The 14,566-nt window shown below is 38.2% G+C and overlaps 1 pseudogene; it reads left to right on the forward strand.

The window, feature by feature from the left end:
* Nucleotides 1–264: 264 nt before the first annotated feature.
* The window catches only part of LOC104845492 (methylcytosine dioxygenase TET1-like), a 71,819-nt pseudogene continuing 57,517 nt past the window's right edge, over nucleotides 265–14,566 (forward strand).

The following is a 14,566-nucleotide window of genomic DNA, read 5'->3' on the forward strand; positions in this document are numbered from 1 at the left end:
ACTACACCGCCAGGTTTCCTACTATTAAATAGTGGCTTGAAAATCCTCCCAATAGGATTGAATGACTTGTGGGCCACTGATAGGATTGGTCAGTTTGTGCTCCTCCTGGGAAGGCCATGCCTTCATATTGAGAAGAAGTTTGCTTATACACCCTCTCTTCACTCATCAACATGGTTAAGTTCCAAAGACCAGGTCATTATGTGAAAATCACTGTTACATGAAAATGAAGGGTGATGACATCAGGTTATAAAAGCACTGAGAATCATGACCAAGGCAAGCTGCCATATAACTACTGAGGTAGTGGTGGTGACAGTGAGTTACAACAGAATCATGAAACTTGGCAACGTGGTAGCCACACACCCACGCTCCCCACCCCCAAGTTTCTTAGCCCTCAGAGCACTCCCTACTCAGCATGGTGATGAGAACTTCACATTCAGGGACATTTTTGGTGAGATGGTGACATCACCCCTGGCCCAGCTCAGCCTGCAGGTCTGGCTGCTGCAGATCCTCATGAAGCAGGCGGACCTGCAGGTCAGCATCTGGTATCTGAGCCTGGGGCACAGGCTAAGCTGGAGGGGCACAACAAAGACCAGATGCTGCAGAAAAAGGCAGGTTGAGGAGCTGACGCACATTCTCTGACAGAGGAAGAAGCTGCACCTGCAGCTGGAGGAAGAGAAGCCCCGCCCTGGCCTGGGCCCAGCCCTCTGCAGCACTGCTACTGCCACCTTAAAGAAAGACAGTAGCTTGGTCAGCTGCCAGATAAGCCAGCAGCTCCCAGGCCTTACACACCCCTTCAGTCCCAACCCGGATGACTCCACTGCCAACCACACAGACACTGAACCCCGGCTGTCACTCCCCAGGTTGTGGTGGTGAAAGAAGAAGCTGGAATGCCCATCTATGCTGTTGCCCACCCACTGCTGGTCCTGGGCCCCCAACTACTCCACCACAGCCAGTGTTACTCTTACCTTGAACCTCAACATTCATGACTACTGGATGTGCATAGGTAATGTGCAAAATAATCAGGTAGTAGATTTTGTAATGTTATAAATGCAAAATATTGGATTATAAGACAGTTGGTAAGTGAGGATTAGGCCTATAAGTGACTAGCCCCATAGAGGTTTTTCAGACAAGAGAGAAGAAGCAGAGAAAGGAGGTGAGGAACTTCCTAAAAGAGCCATAATACAAGTCAAGGGATATAACACTGAAGGTGGTTAGAGGCCCAGAAGGGGCCCTGGGGTGGAGCCAGCAGCAACAGACCTGGGCAGAGTCTAGGAAAGGAGAAACTGAGCAAGCTGCTACCATGGCTATGAGACGGGCCAGTTAGCTGGAGAAAGGCCGGTGTTAGTGAGGTCGAATTCAGAGAGGTCTGTACGGCTGAGAAGGGGAATGGATGGTCAAGAGGCGGCATGCATGGCCAAGAGAATGGTCTGCTTGCAAGGCTGAGAGCAGGTCCTGCCTGCTTGCATAGCTGACAGAAGGGTCTGAGAGATCTGTCCTGATTAGAAGCTGCCCTGCACCAAAGAAGGGGAAGATGTACTCCCACCTAGAGGGAGCCATCCAAACCTTGCCTATGTAATTCCTGATCCTGATCCTGAGTTGTTCCTTTTACTTCCAAGTTGATCCTAATCCCAACTTGTAGGTTGTTACTTCCCTAATAAACCAAATATTTGTGAATATGGTCAGTGAGTTCTGCGTAGCCATTACAACAAATTATCAAAACTGTCAGAGAAGTAGAGAGTGCTGTGCGGGGATTGGCTGGTGTCAGAAATGGTGAAGAAGTTGGAGAGTGGAGGTATGTCTGACTGCACCTGATAGGAACAAGCTTTGTGCTGATCCTGATTCTTATCCTTCAGGAATTTAGACAAGTCTTGAGTATAGATTACTGTGATGGTGATGAGAATCTTTCTATCCTTCATTCAGGTAGGTCTTCATTTCATCCCTCCTCAACCCTCACCATCTAAACACTCTAAAGTAGCACTCTCAATGCTCTCTTCCCTCCACCATACTTTATTTTTCCTCAGAGTGTCATCACCTATGTCTTGCCTTCTCTCTGACAAGGAGACTTGTTAATTGCACTGTAAATGTAAAAATTGCATTGGCACATGTTTTGGTGTGGATATTTTCACCACAATAATAATAAAAAAAAAAATTTGCTGTTCACGAGAGGAGGAACATCTGCCTCTTTCATTATTCATTGTATGCCTAAGAACACTAGAACAATGTATGACCTGAGTAAGCATTGAATAAGTAGCCCTAGTGGGGACAGTGGCTAAGCACTCAGCTGCTAAACAAAAGGTTGATGGTTCAAACCCACCAGCTGCTCCAAGGGAGAAAGATGTGGCAGTCTTCATCGATAAAGATTACAATCTTGGAAACCCTATGGGGCAGTTTTACTCTGTCCTGTAGGGTCACTAGGAGTCAAAATAGACTCAACAATACACAACAACCTCAAGCATTTATCATCCATTTGTTAAATGAATAGATGAAGAAAGAAGCAATAAATTATTAAGCTTTATTTGGTAATATATATCTCACAGGAGTTTTTTGGTAATATACATTTATCACAGGAATTAGAGTATTAACTTTTTTTTTTAATTACCAACATTGCTGAAAACAGTTTCTGTTATTTATAAGAGTTCAAATATAACGCAAATTAAAGGGTATATTCTGATTTTTTAGATTCATTGTTATTAAATCTAAAGATACAACCAGAGAGTCTTTATTCTATTGCGTTTTCAAGCTATTAGTTATGCCAGAGAAATGGAATACTTTTAAGTGAAATACAATTCTTAAGTCTTCAGAAGCTGACTGATATTTTTCAATAGTTATCACACAAAATGACCAAATCAGATTTTTTTTAGATCTGGAAGATAGATGATTAATAACAGAATTTCAAACTTACGAAAAGAAAACTTGAGTCTACTCAGACTTCAACACTGCTTTCGAAGTTGACAAAAAATTAATATACAAAGTATAGCAAAAACCAAACCAAACCCATTGCCACTGAGTTGATTATAACTCATGGCAACACTATAGGACAGAGTAGAACTGTCCCATAGACTTTCCAAGGCTGTAAATCTTTATGGAGGAAGTAGACTGCCATATTTTTCTTCTTCAGAGTGGCTAGTGGGTTGGAACCTCCAACTTTTTACTTAGCAGCCAAGTGCTTTCACCACTGTGCCACTGGGACTCTTTCTTAAAGTACATCCTAAAATGTTAAACTTTGTTTTGATTTTCTATACAAAATTTTTTGGATCATGTGTTGGTCACTTGCTTAGTATATAAATTACTTTCTAGTTGCTCATAAGGGCTTCTGTATCTCATAGTGATCACTTGTGTGCAGGGTAGAACTGTTCCATAAGGTTTTCCAGACTGTGGCCTTTCAGAAATGATAATCAGACCTATCTTTTGAGGTGCCTCTGGCTGATTTCAAACCCTCATCATTTTGGCTAATAGTAGAGCACTTAATTAGTTGCGCTGCCCAGGGATTCTGTATGGTTTCAATTAACTGGCTAAACCAATGACGATTTTCTCTGGTTACTTTAATTTGTTATTTTACTAAAAAATCCTAGTATTTTCGTATCAAGTTTCCACAGAGAAGTAATTTAGTCACTTAAGTACATTGGAATAGTGTTTAAGAACACGATATTTTTAATTAAGCGGATTCATTGGTTGTTTTGTTTGCATTTAGACTCTAATTAAGCAACATCACTATGAGTGTTACAGTTTCATTAACTTAACAAGTACTATTATGGAAATAGAGGTCTAAAACTTGATAGAATTAAAGAGTTAAGTTATATAAGTTATCCATCTTTGCTAATTTCAAGTTTACAAAACACCTCCTGCTTTCCACACGTGTCTACGCACAAAGACAAGATATGTTCTTCATGCAAGTAGGGTTTTTGTGGTGCTTGTGATGTTGTATTTGTTATTGCCAGCATTTCAACTTTATATATGTGACCTTAACAACCAGATTCAATTCCAAGTCTGAAGATTTCAACCTGATCGTAGTGTGTGCATTAGAATAATAACTCCTTAGGAGATTTCTTAGGAAATAAAACCAAACCAAACCCATTGCCATCGAGTTAATTCCAACTCATAGTGACCCTATAGGACAGAAAGAAATACCTGTCTTACATGCTTCTAATGTACCCACATTATATTTGGCCAAGAGAGCCTACAAGAGAAACTTCAAAGGTGTATTTGTTAATAACTTCTAATCACTGAAATTGTCATTAGATCTGCCTTTTATTATACTACTTCCTTCCTTCTTCCCTTTCACCGTTACTTTATTCATTTGAAGAAGAAAGTTGGCAAGCAGAAAACTTGGGAAAAAAGAAACATGGTGTGCACATTTAAGAAGCCACAACAAAAATAATTGCAGATGCCCTAGTTTCCAACTTCTATATTTATTATAACTTGGAACCCCTTCCTAATCTATATTCTAATGAAGCCATACTGTTAGAAATACAATGTCAGAACATACAATGATTTGAATATCTAATTACCGAATATATATTTCATTTTTACACTGTAGTTTCATTGTATAGGAGAAGAAACAATTTTCTCTCAAGCATTCATCTCAAAATTACCTTGAAATATCAACCTAACCTTCAGTTTATATAAGAAAAGGGATTTTATGTAACATAATTCTTTATTAAATGTTATTTAATTTTTATGATGTTTAAATCAATTAGGAAAGTGTAAATGAGGTTTAGGAGAATATAAAAAATATTTGAGAAAATTATAAAAGATATTTGAAGTATAGGTAGCAAGCTGTAATAAAATGGGAAATAATTACTGTGTATAACCAATTTAAACCCTGGTGGCGTAGTGGTTAAGTGCTATGGTTGCTAACCAAAAGGTTGACAGTTCAAATCCTCCAGGTGCTCCTTGGAAGCTCTGTGGGGCAGTTTACTCTGTCCTATTGGGTCACTATGAGTCTGAATCGACTCGATGGCACTGGGTTTTAGGTATAACCAATTTAAAACATACAAAAGAATAGGTTCAGATATCTAAATGCCCTAAAATTCTTCAAATGTCATTTTCAAAGTTCAGTATTTCTCTCTTTACCTCCATACTATACCTTTTGTAATACCAGCAAGTAAAAATACCGCTCAAATGTATGACCATGACAATATAATTAATGTAATTAGTTACAATCATTTGAAAATCTAAGTAAACTCATGACATTAAAGAATACGCAATTAAATATAAAATCATTTCTAACACTGGTTAAAACCAGTTTCTCTGCCCCTACAAGCTGTTGCTCCTTAAATCATACAACACTGCAAAACAGATTTGGATGAAGCCAGTAGTAAGTGGATACATAACACTTTATCATGTTCTCATAAATCTGGTGCTGATTTACTACCTTGCAAATAATTCACCCATTTAGTCAGTTATCTATTTTTGATTACCTTTCTTTTAATAATTCTTTTTATTTATTGATGTTAATAATGTAAATAATGAAAACATAAACATGACTCCATCCACATACTTCCATAGGAGTAATCTCAAGAAAAAAAGGAATACACAGAGTCACTTTACAAAAAATGAATTGGTTGATGTCCAACCATTTCAAGAGGTAACATATGATCAAGAATGGATGGTACTGAAGGAAGAAATCCAAGCTACACTGAAGGCAATGGCAAAAAACAAGGCTCCAGGAATTAATGAAATACCAGTTGAAACTTTTCAACAAATGGATGCAGCACTGGAGGTGCTCACTCATCTATTCCAAGAAATTTGGAAAACAGCTACCTGGCCGACCAAATAGAAGAGATCCATATTTGTGCCCATTCCAAAGAAAGGTGATCCAACAGAATGTGGAAATTATCAAATAATATCATTAATATCCCACGCAAGTAAAATTCTGCTGAAGATCATTCAAAAGTAGTTGCAGCAGTACATCAACAGGGCACTGCCAGAAATTCAAGCCTGATTCAGAAGAGGACATGGAAGGAAGGATATCATTGCTGATGTCAGATGGATCTTGGCTGAGAGCAGAGAATACAAGAAAGACATTTACCTGTGTATTATTGACTATGTAAGGCCATTCGATGCACGGATCATTAGAATTTTTTTTATTTAGAAGAATGGAAATTCCAGAACTCTTAATTGTGCTCATGAGGAAACTGTACATAGACTAAGAGGCAGTTGTTCAAACAGAACAAGGGAATATTGCATGGTTTAAAATTAGGAAAAGTGTGAGTCGGGGCTGTATACCTTCATGATACTATATGCTGAGCAAATAACCTGAGAAGCTGGACTACATGAAGGTTTGGAGGAAGACTTATTAACAACCTGCAATATGCAAATGACACAACCTTGCTTGCCGAAAGTGAAGAGGACTTGAAATGCTTACTAATGAAGATGAGAGACTACAGCCTTCAGTATGAATTACACCTCAACATAAAGAACACAAAAAATCCTCACAACTGGACCAATAAGCAACATCACAATAAATGGAGAAATAATTGAAGTTGTCAAGGATTTCTTTTTCCTTGGATCCACAACCAACACTCATGTAAGCAGCATCAAGAAATCAAATGACGTATTGCACTTAGCGAATCTGCTGCAAAACACAATACAGAGGAGGTCAACACAACTGGACTAAACCAAAAGCAAAGACGTTTCTTGAATAAACTGAATGCTTCGAAGGCCAGCATAGCAGGGGCAGGGGTCTGGGGACCATGGTTTCAGGGGACATCTAAGTCAATTGGCATAATAAAATCTATTGAGAAAACATTCTGCATCCCACTTTGAAGAGTGATGTCTGGGGTCTTAAACGCTAGCAAGCAGCCATCTAAGATGCATCAATTGGTCTCAACCCACCTGCATCAAAGGAGAATGAAGAACACCAAGGACACAAGGCAATTACGAGCCCAAGAGACAGAAAGGGCCACATGAACCAGAGACTACAACATCCTGAGAACAGAAGAACTAGATGGTGCCCAGCTACAGCCAATGACTGCCTTGGCATGGAAGACAACAGAGAACCCCTGAGGGAGCAGGAGAGCAGTGGGATGCAGACCCCAAATTCTCATAAGACCAGACTTAATGGTCTGACTGAGACTGGAGAGTCTCTGGTGGTCATGTCCCCAGACCTTCTGTTGGGGCAGGACAGGAACTATTCCAGAAGCCAACTCCTCAGACATGGATTGGACTGGGTAATGGGTTGGAGAGGGATGCTGGTGAGGAGTGAGCTTCTTGGATAAGGTGGACACTTGCGACTACGTTGGCATCTCCTTACTGGAGGGGAAATGAGAGGGTGGAGGGGGTTAGAAGCTGGTGAAATGGATGCAAAAGGAGAGAGTGGAGGGAGAGAGCTGGCTGCTTCATTGGAGGGAGAGTAATTGGGAGTGTGTAGCAAGGTGTATATGGGTTTTTGTGTGAGAGACACTTGATTTGTAAGCTTTCGCTTAAAGTTTTCACTTAAAGTTGAAGAAGATATTGAAAGCACAATAAAAATTATATAAAAAAAAATCTGCTGCAAAAGATCTCTTTAAAATGTTAAAAAGTAAAGATGAGGACTAAGGTGCACCTGACCCAACCACTTCTATCCAGTTGATTCCAACTCATAGTGAACATACAGGTAAGAGTAGAACTGCCCCATAGGGTTTCCAAGGCTGCAAATCATGATAGGAGCAGACTGTCACATCTTTCTCCCACAGAGCGGCTGGTGGATTTGACCTGGTGACCTTTTGGTGAGCAGACCAGCATTTTAACCACTGTGTCACCAGACAGCTGACCCAAGCCATGGTATTTTCAATCACCTCATATGCAGGCAAAAGCTGGCCACTGAATAAGAAAGGCCGAAGAAGAAGAATTGATGTCTTTGAATTATGATGTTACTGAAGAAGATATTGAATATACCATGGACTGCCAAAAGAACGAACAAGTATGTCTTGGAAGAAGTACAGCCAGAATGCTCATTAGAAGCTAGCTGTTCTAATGTCTCATGTACTTTGGAAGCGTTATCACAAGGGACCAGTGCCTGGAGAAGGACATCATGCTTAGTAGAGGGTCAACAAAAAAGAGGAAGACCCTTTACAAAATGGATTGATACGCTGACTGCAAGGATGGGCTCAGGCATAGCAGGGATTGTGGGTATTGCTCAGGAACCCAGCAGTGTTTCGTTCTGTTGTACACAAGGTCACTCTGAGTCAGATCGATTTGACAGCACCTAAAATGGAAACCCTGGTGGCATAGTGGCTAAGTGCTACAGCTGCTAGCCACAGGGTCAGCAGTTCAAATCCACCAGGCACTCCTTGGAAACTCTATGGGACAGTTCTACTCTGTCCTATAGGGTCGCTATGAGTCAGAATCGACTCCACGGAACTGGGCAATAAGGACAATGAAAACCCTGGTGGCATAGTGGTTAAGTGATATGGCTGCTAACCTAAAGGTCGGCAGTTCAAAACCTCCAGGCGTTCCTTGGAAACTCTATGGGGCAGTTCAACCCTGTCCTATAGGGTTGCTATGAGTCGGAATCGACTCGACGACAATGTTTTTTTTTTTAAAGTAGGGACAACGCTCTGAAGTACAATGTAGTGATTTGTAGTTGATAAATAAATTAAGTGTTTATCTCAATCTTATTTTTACCAAACCTATTCATTAAATCTATAATTAAAACTTAGGAAAAAAATACTACTAATAATCTTTGTGCTATCAATACTATTTGCATTATTATATGGTTTTCTCATAGAATTATTTTTTGCTTATATTTTTATCAGTTCTGTGAGGGTGGCAGGGTTAACTTTGGCCCCAGTTTGTAGGTGAGATGGTGGTAATAAGAGAATTTAAATGCTTTGCCCCTACTGCTATCTCTGATGATTTTTAGAGCTATAATCAGTACTGGGTCTTCTGAAATTTTCCTCCTTTAAAAAGACTGCAACTACAATAATAAAGAAACTTTATAATGACCACATTCTTATGGGTCAATAATCAGTATTAAAGAATCTCTGAATGCAAAATTACAGCCTCCCATAATGGTTCTAATGGAACTTTTGGTTATAGTGTCAATACGCTCCCTCTGAATAAACTGCCCATTATACACAGGATGTAATTTTGTGGGGGAAATATGACTATAATAGCACCTGCTGGTCTTTACCTTCAGCCAAGTTATTCTATAACACAAATCTAATGAGATCCAATGAAGTTTCCAGATATTAAAACTTTGTACTGCCGTTAATTATAAATTCTTGCAGTATAGTCAAGGCTCTATAAACCATCTCTTTTTACATTTTGGAAATATTAAAATTGAGATTTCTTTTCTCTGACACACCAGTACACACAAAAATGAAACTCTTTTTGTACTATTGCTCTTTACCAATATCATTCCCCCCTCCCTGCTCCTGAAATAAATCTTCTTTTTGAGGATGACTTCCTAAATCATAGTATTCTCCTACTCAATCAATCATATGCTTCAACTGAGAGAAAAACTTCTCTCTGACAGATGGCAAATATCTATCCTATGGGCAAATCTTGAGGCTGTTACAATGTCAGTCTCATCACTTGCAAAATAATCCAGTTGGATGGTCCAGTGTTAAAATGCTTTCAATTTTAAATGGTCGATCAAATTTATGTTGAGTCTCTGTAAGGATTATGATGTTTTCTAATTACAGGTGGAATAGCCCTTAATTAGATGTTCTTATTCTTTTTGGAAAAATTTCAGAAACTATTCAGACTATTTTTAACAGAAGACGTTAAATAGAAGAAATTGGTTATACAGGTGGGAAGAGAGCCAAGGAGGTCTTTGGGGTAGCCTGTAGATCAGCAACACTAGGAAGCCACTACCACCCTGAAGACAGGAGGGAAAAATGAAGGGGCACTGGGCCAGGAGCTCAGAACCTGCCATTTGTGATGGACCAGAACCAGGAGTATGATGAAGTAGCAGCTGAGGGTGAAGCAGGGGATGGAGGGAGGGGGCAGGAGTGAAGAGCTAAGGAGGAGGCCAAACTATTCCCAGAGGTATTTTTAAAGCAGTTTCAAAAACTCATAGGTTCTGTGGGGTTGGATAGAGATAGTGTTGAGTGGGTGGTGGTGGTGATCAAGTGTCTTCTAGGCATTTTCAAGGCAGCGTCCCCCAGTTAGTCAAAGGAATCCCTTGAGTCGTTTGCATCTGGTCACGAATGCACTGGCCAAGTAAAGAGCACAAGGTGAATTTCTTATAAGGACGAGGTAACAAAGGATGCTTTGAAGGAACAGCCAGAGAGGTAGGAAAGATTATTAGATATAATTACTCTCAGTCATTTCTGGCTCATGGCAACCGCATATGTGCAGAGTAAAACTACACCATAGGTTTTCAAGGCTGTGACCATTCAGAAGCTGATTGCCAGGCCTGTCTTCGGGGCACTTTCGGATGGGTTCACATTACCAACCTATTGGCTAGTAGTCAAGCGCTTTACCGTTTGTGCCTCCCAGGGCTCCAAAGTGTTCCTATAAACTGTGTGAATTAATGTTTCTAGGTAGAAAATACTGATTAATACAACCAAAATTTCTGATAAGATTCTCCCCAGGCTTCCGTTCTGATTTCACTTGGCTCTTTTTTCTGTATACCCATTGCCGTAGAGTCGATTCAGACTCATAGTGACCCTATAAAACCATATCCTTCCTGAGCCCTGATCTTATTTTTCCAACCACTTAAGAGACAAATATCTGTATTTACATTCCCCCGAAGCTCTGTCTTCTTCATCTGCTCCCTAAATCATTAAATATTCACTGTAAAGTATCAAATCATCTTAAGTACTACTTTTTCCTCAGCTATTTGATTAGCCTTCCTGTCCATTCCTATCTGTTTCTATTTATTTTATCACCTGACTTGTAATAAAATTACGATTTAAATTGGTGTGCCCAGATTTTTTTATCTTAAAATTATGTTATCAGAGATATTTGTTCCAAAACCAGAACTGAATATTAAATTCCACTACAAAAAAAAAAAAAAAAAAAAAACTCCCCATTGCCAATTATCAAAAACATGGCTTAAAATTTTCCATCATTTTTCCAAAAAAATTCCTTTCTCATGGCCTTATTTTTAAGCATATCTGTATAACGGTTGTTCTCCAGAACTCTGTCTACCCCTTGAACTCATTCTGTTTTGAAGCCTGGAATGGACTTTCCCAATGCTAACAATTAAAACTTTATACCCTTCTTTGTCATATTTTTTCAGTTCTATCAAAAGGAATAATTTCTTCCTCCACTTTGATTTCATAGCTCTTTGTTTAGTGTATTCTAATAGAATATAGTCTAGTTTGTTTTAGGTTAAGGCAATTTGTAGATAAAAAAATTTACTTATCCTATTAGACACCTATCTTCTATAGAGTATTAACTATGTAATTTTTTTTTTATTTTGTCTAAATTCATTACTGTGGTCATGAAATACCTTGTAATTTACAGACAATTTATGTGTGCTACATATACTTTTATTAAATGTTTAAAATACCTTTTTGTCCCTTGTTTGATACAAATTTGAAGATTCATTTATATTTATTTCTCAAGTGACTAAGACTGGCAAAATTTCAAGTAAAGTTTTCTCCTCTAAACTCCCTGTTAAGTAATTAATAGTCTATGAACAAGTATGTATACTAATTATGAAATATTCCACACAAATGTGATCACAAATAATGCATTTATATTTATAAAGTGATGACTGGGTCTCCTTGTGGCACAAATAGTTAAGCATTTGGCTACTAATTGAAAGGTTGGTGGTTTGAACCCACCTAGAGGCACCTCAGAAACCCTGGTGGCATAGTGGTTAAGTACTACGGCTGCCAACCAAAGGGCAGCAGTTCAAATCCGCCAGGCGTTCCTTGGAAACTCTAAAAGGACAGTTCTGCTCTGTTCTATAGGGTCGCTATGAGTTGGAATCAACTCGGCGGCAGTGGGTTTGGTTTAGGGGCACCTCAGAAGAAGGGCCTAGCAATCTGCTTCCAAAAAGTCACAGCCTTGAAAAGCCCATGAAGTGCAATTCTACACTGCAACACATGGGTTGCAACTAACACTTGGGCAACTGATTTGGTGTGTATGAATACTAGATGTTATTGCTGTTATTTGGTGTGGAGTCAGCTCCATTTCATGGACACCTCTGTATAACAGTATGAAATATTGCCTGCTCCTGTGCTTCACGATCACTGATATATTTAAGTCCGTTGTTGTGACTATTGTGTCATTCCATCTCATTGTTTCCCTTGTTTTCACAGACACTCTATAAGAATCACCTTCTAATAAACACGTTGTGTACTTTCTGAGCTTTTCAAAACAAATGATGTGACCATGTTCTAAATATGAGTAATTAAAATATATAAAATAAGCAGCTATTTTTATTTCATAAATCCCATTAACTAATGATCCACAATTGCTTTCAATAGTTGAAATTGATTACAAGAATATTTTTTGTAGACTACAGCATTATGATGACTGAAGTTCAGAGAATTGTGAATATAAACCCTCTTCCCTTGATAAGCTTGTATATAAGAAGATCAATGTCATTTTATGTATACACACCATCTTGTGGGTAAAAATTAGCCAAAAATCTTTGAGAATAAAAGAGGTTTGTGATAAAGCTGAAGTTTGTGGATGTTTATTAGCAAACACTGCCAAAAATAAATTCTGGTCCTCTAATGCATAAAAGTCTTAGAAATTATGCTTGAAATATAAAAACAGGAAAAAGCAAATTTCAGTGAAATTGTGTGGTAGGTATAAAAACTGATTTACCTTTTTATATCTCATGTAATACTATTCTTTGTACCCAGATGCAATGACAAGGACTATCAATGTTGCTATTCTATTTATGGGTTTGTCTGATATGACTGATTCGTTACCCAAGGGCTCTACCACCCAGTGTGTACATACAATTGGTACTTGGCCACCATGGCTACTACTGCAAGTCCATGATCTATTGCAGCTTTAGAAGCAGCTTCTTTACTTCCCAGGCTGAATGATTAATGGGCTCCAAAGCAACCATCCCATTTGAGATGACCATATGACAGCACCATACATCTACTGTTGCCATTTCCCAGAGTTGATGCGTATGCATCTAAGTCTACGTTTCCTTCAAGTGTTTACCAGCAGCATATTTTTCTTCTCTGCCTAATTGTAATCTGCTCCAATTCTTGAGACAGAATTTACTATTATTTATTCTCTTCAAGGCTCCAACTTTTACAACCGAGTTTCGGAGACTCTATCTTCAATACTTGTACATTGTGTATGGCACAGATACCTTCTCAAAAGCAACCTTCTTAGTTTTCTAAGGCTGTGATTTACTATAACTTTCTTGTTCTTGGATTTACATTAATCATTAAAATATACCACTAGACATCTACAGGTAATAGCTACCTAATAGCAAAATTTCACTAATCTGGATTCATGAATTTGTAATTTAGAGAAGTTATAGCAAGAAATGAGGTGAAACTTACACATATGCACATATGTTTTTATTGTTGAAAATCACTGGCATTGAGAGACATTTTATTTAGGAAAAAAACTATTTTGAAAGATACCAAAATTACACGTGTATAAGCTGATATATATAAATATTATTTTGTGGGTAAAACCAATATTCAAAGAATATATTTTATAACATAGTATTAATATCATATATGTGACCAAAAATTTTTAAAGACAACATTTCTTCTTTCAAATTTTCAGTAATTACTTTTCGCTATGATTGCACTTTTACTACTATTGCCCTAAGGTATTCATTTTCTCTAGGATTAACTTTTTTCTAAAGCTATTATGTAAAAATACGAATGGTAAGGTAAGTAGGATCAGTAAAAAAGAAATTAAATATAACCACAAAATTGGTAGGAGCAGGAAACATTAGTGAATAAAAAAGGTAGAGTAATATAAATAAGGATACATTCCTTTAAAAAAATTAACAAATGTTAAATGAACACTTTCAGCATGTCAGAATTTAGGTACACAAAGATCATTAAGCAAACTCTGTGCCCAAAGAAATTTAAAACTCAGTGGTGAGAACAGGGCATGATATGAATGTATCAATGTAAAAAGTAAGAGCAGCAACAGAGGTATGCACAAATGCAGATAACACGTCTTCCATATTTGAGAGGTCAAAGGAAAGAACTACATAGTAGAAATGTTAGTATCTGGGTCCTGTTTTATTTAGTGTTCATGACATAGTAAAAATAAAGAAATATAAAAATAAGCACTGGAAATGAATAAAGGCTTTGAAGCCAAAAAAACAGGATTGTGTACAGGAAACTCTCAAAGGTTTATAATTCTAATCTAATGTATGAGATTGGAGAGGCTGGAGAGACAGAAGGTAGAGAGGTCATGTACCATCACAAATAATTTTAAGAGAATATTATGTAGCAAAGGGATACCTTAAGGTGGAAAGGAGCTGAATGACATTGCCACCTTTTTACAAATTTGTTGTTATTGCTGTTAGTTGCCATAAGTCAGTTCCAACTCATAGTGATCAAAGAATACAGCCTTCAGTATGGATTACAGAACGGAACGAAAGGCTGCACAGGTGCTATCGTCACAATCGTTGCTATGTTTGAGCCCATTGTTTCAGCCACTGTGTCAATCCATCTCATTGAGG

This window comes from Loxodonta africana, chromosome 6 (genome assembly GCF_030014295.1).
Source record: "Loxodonta africana isolate mLoxAfr1 chromosome 6, mLoxAfr1.hap2, whole genome shotgun sequence".
Lineage (NCBI taxonomy): Eukaryota > Metazoa > Chordata > Mammalia > Proboscidea > Elephantidae > Loxodonta > Loxodonta africana.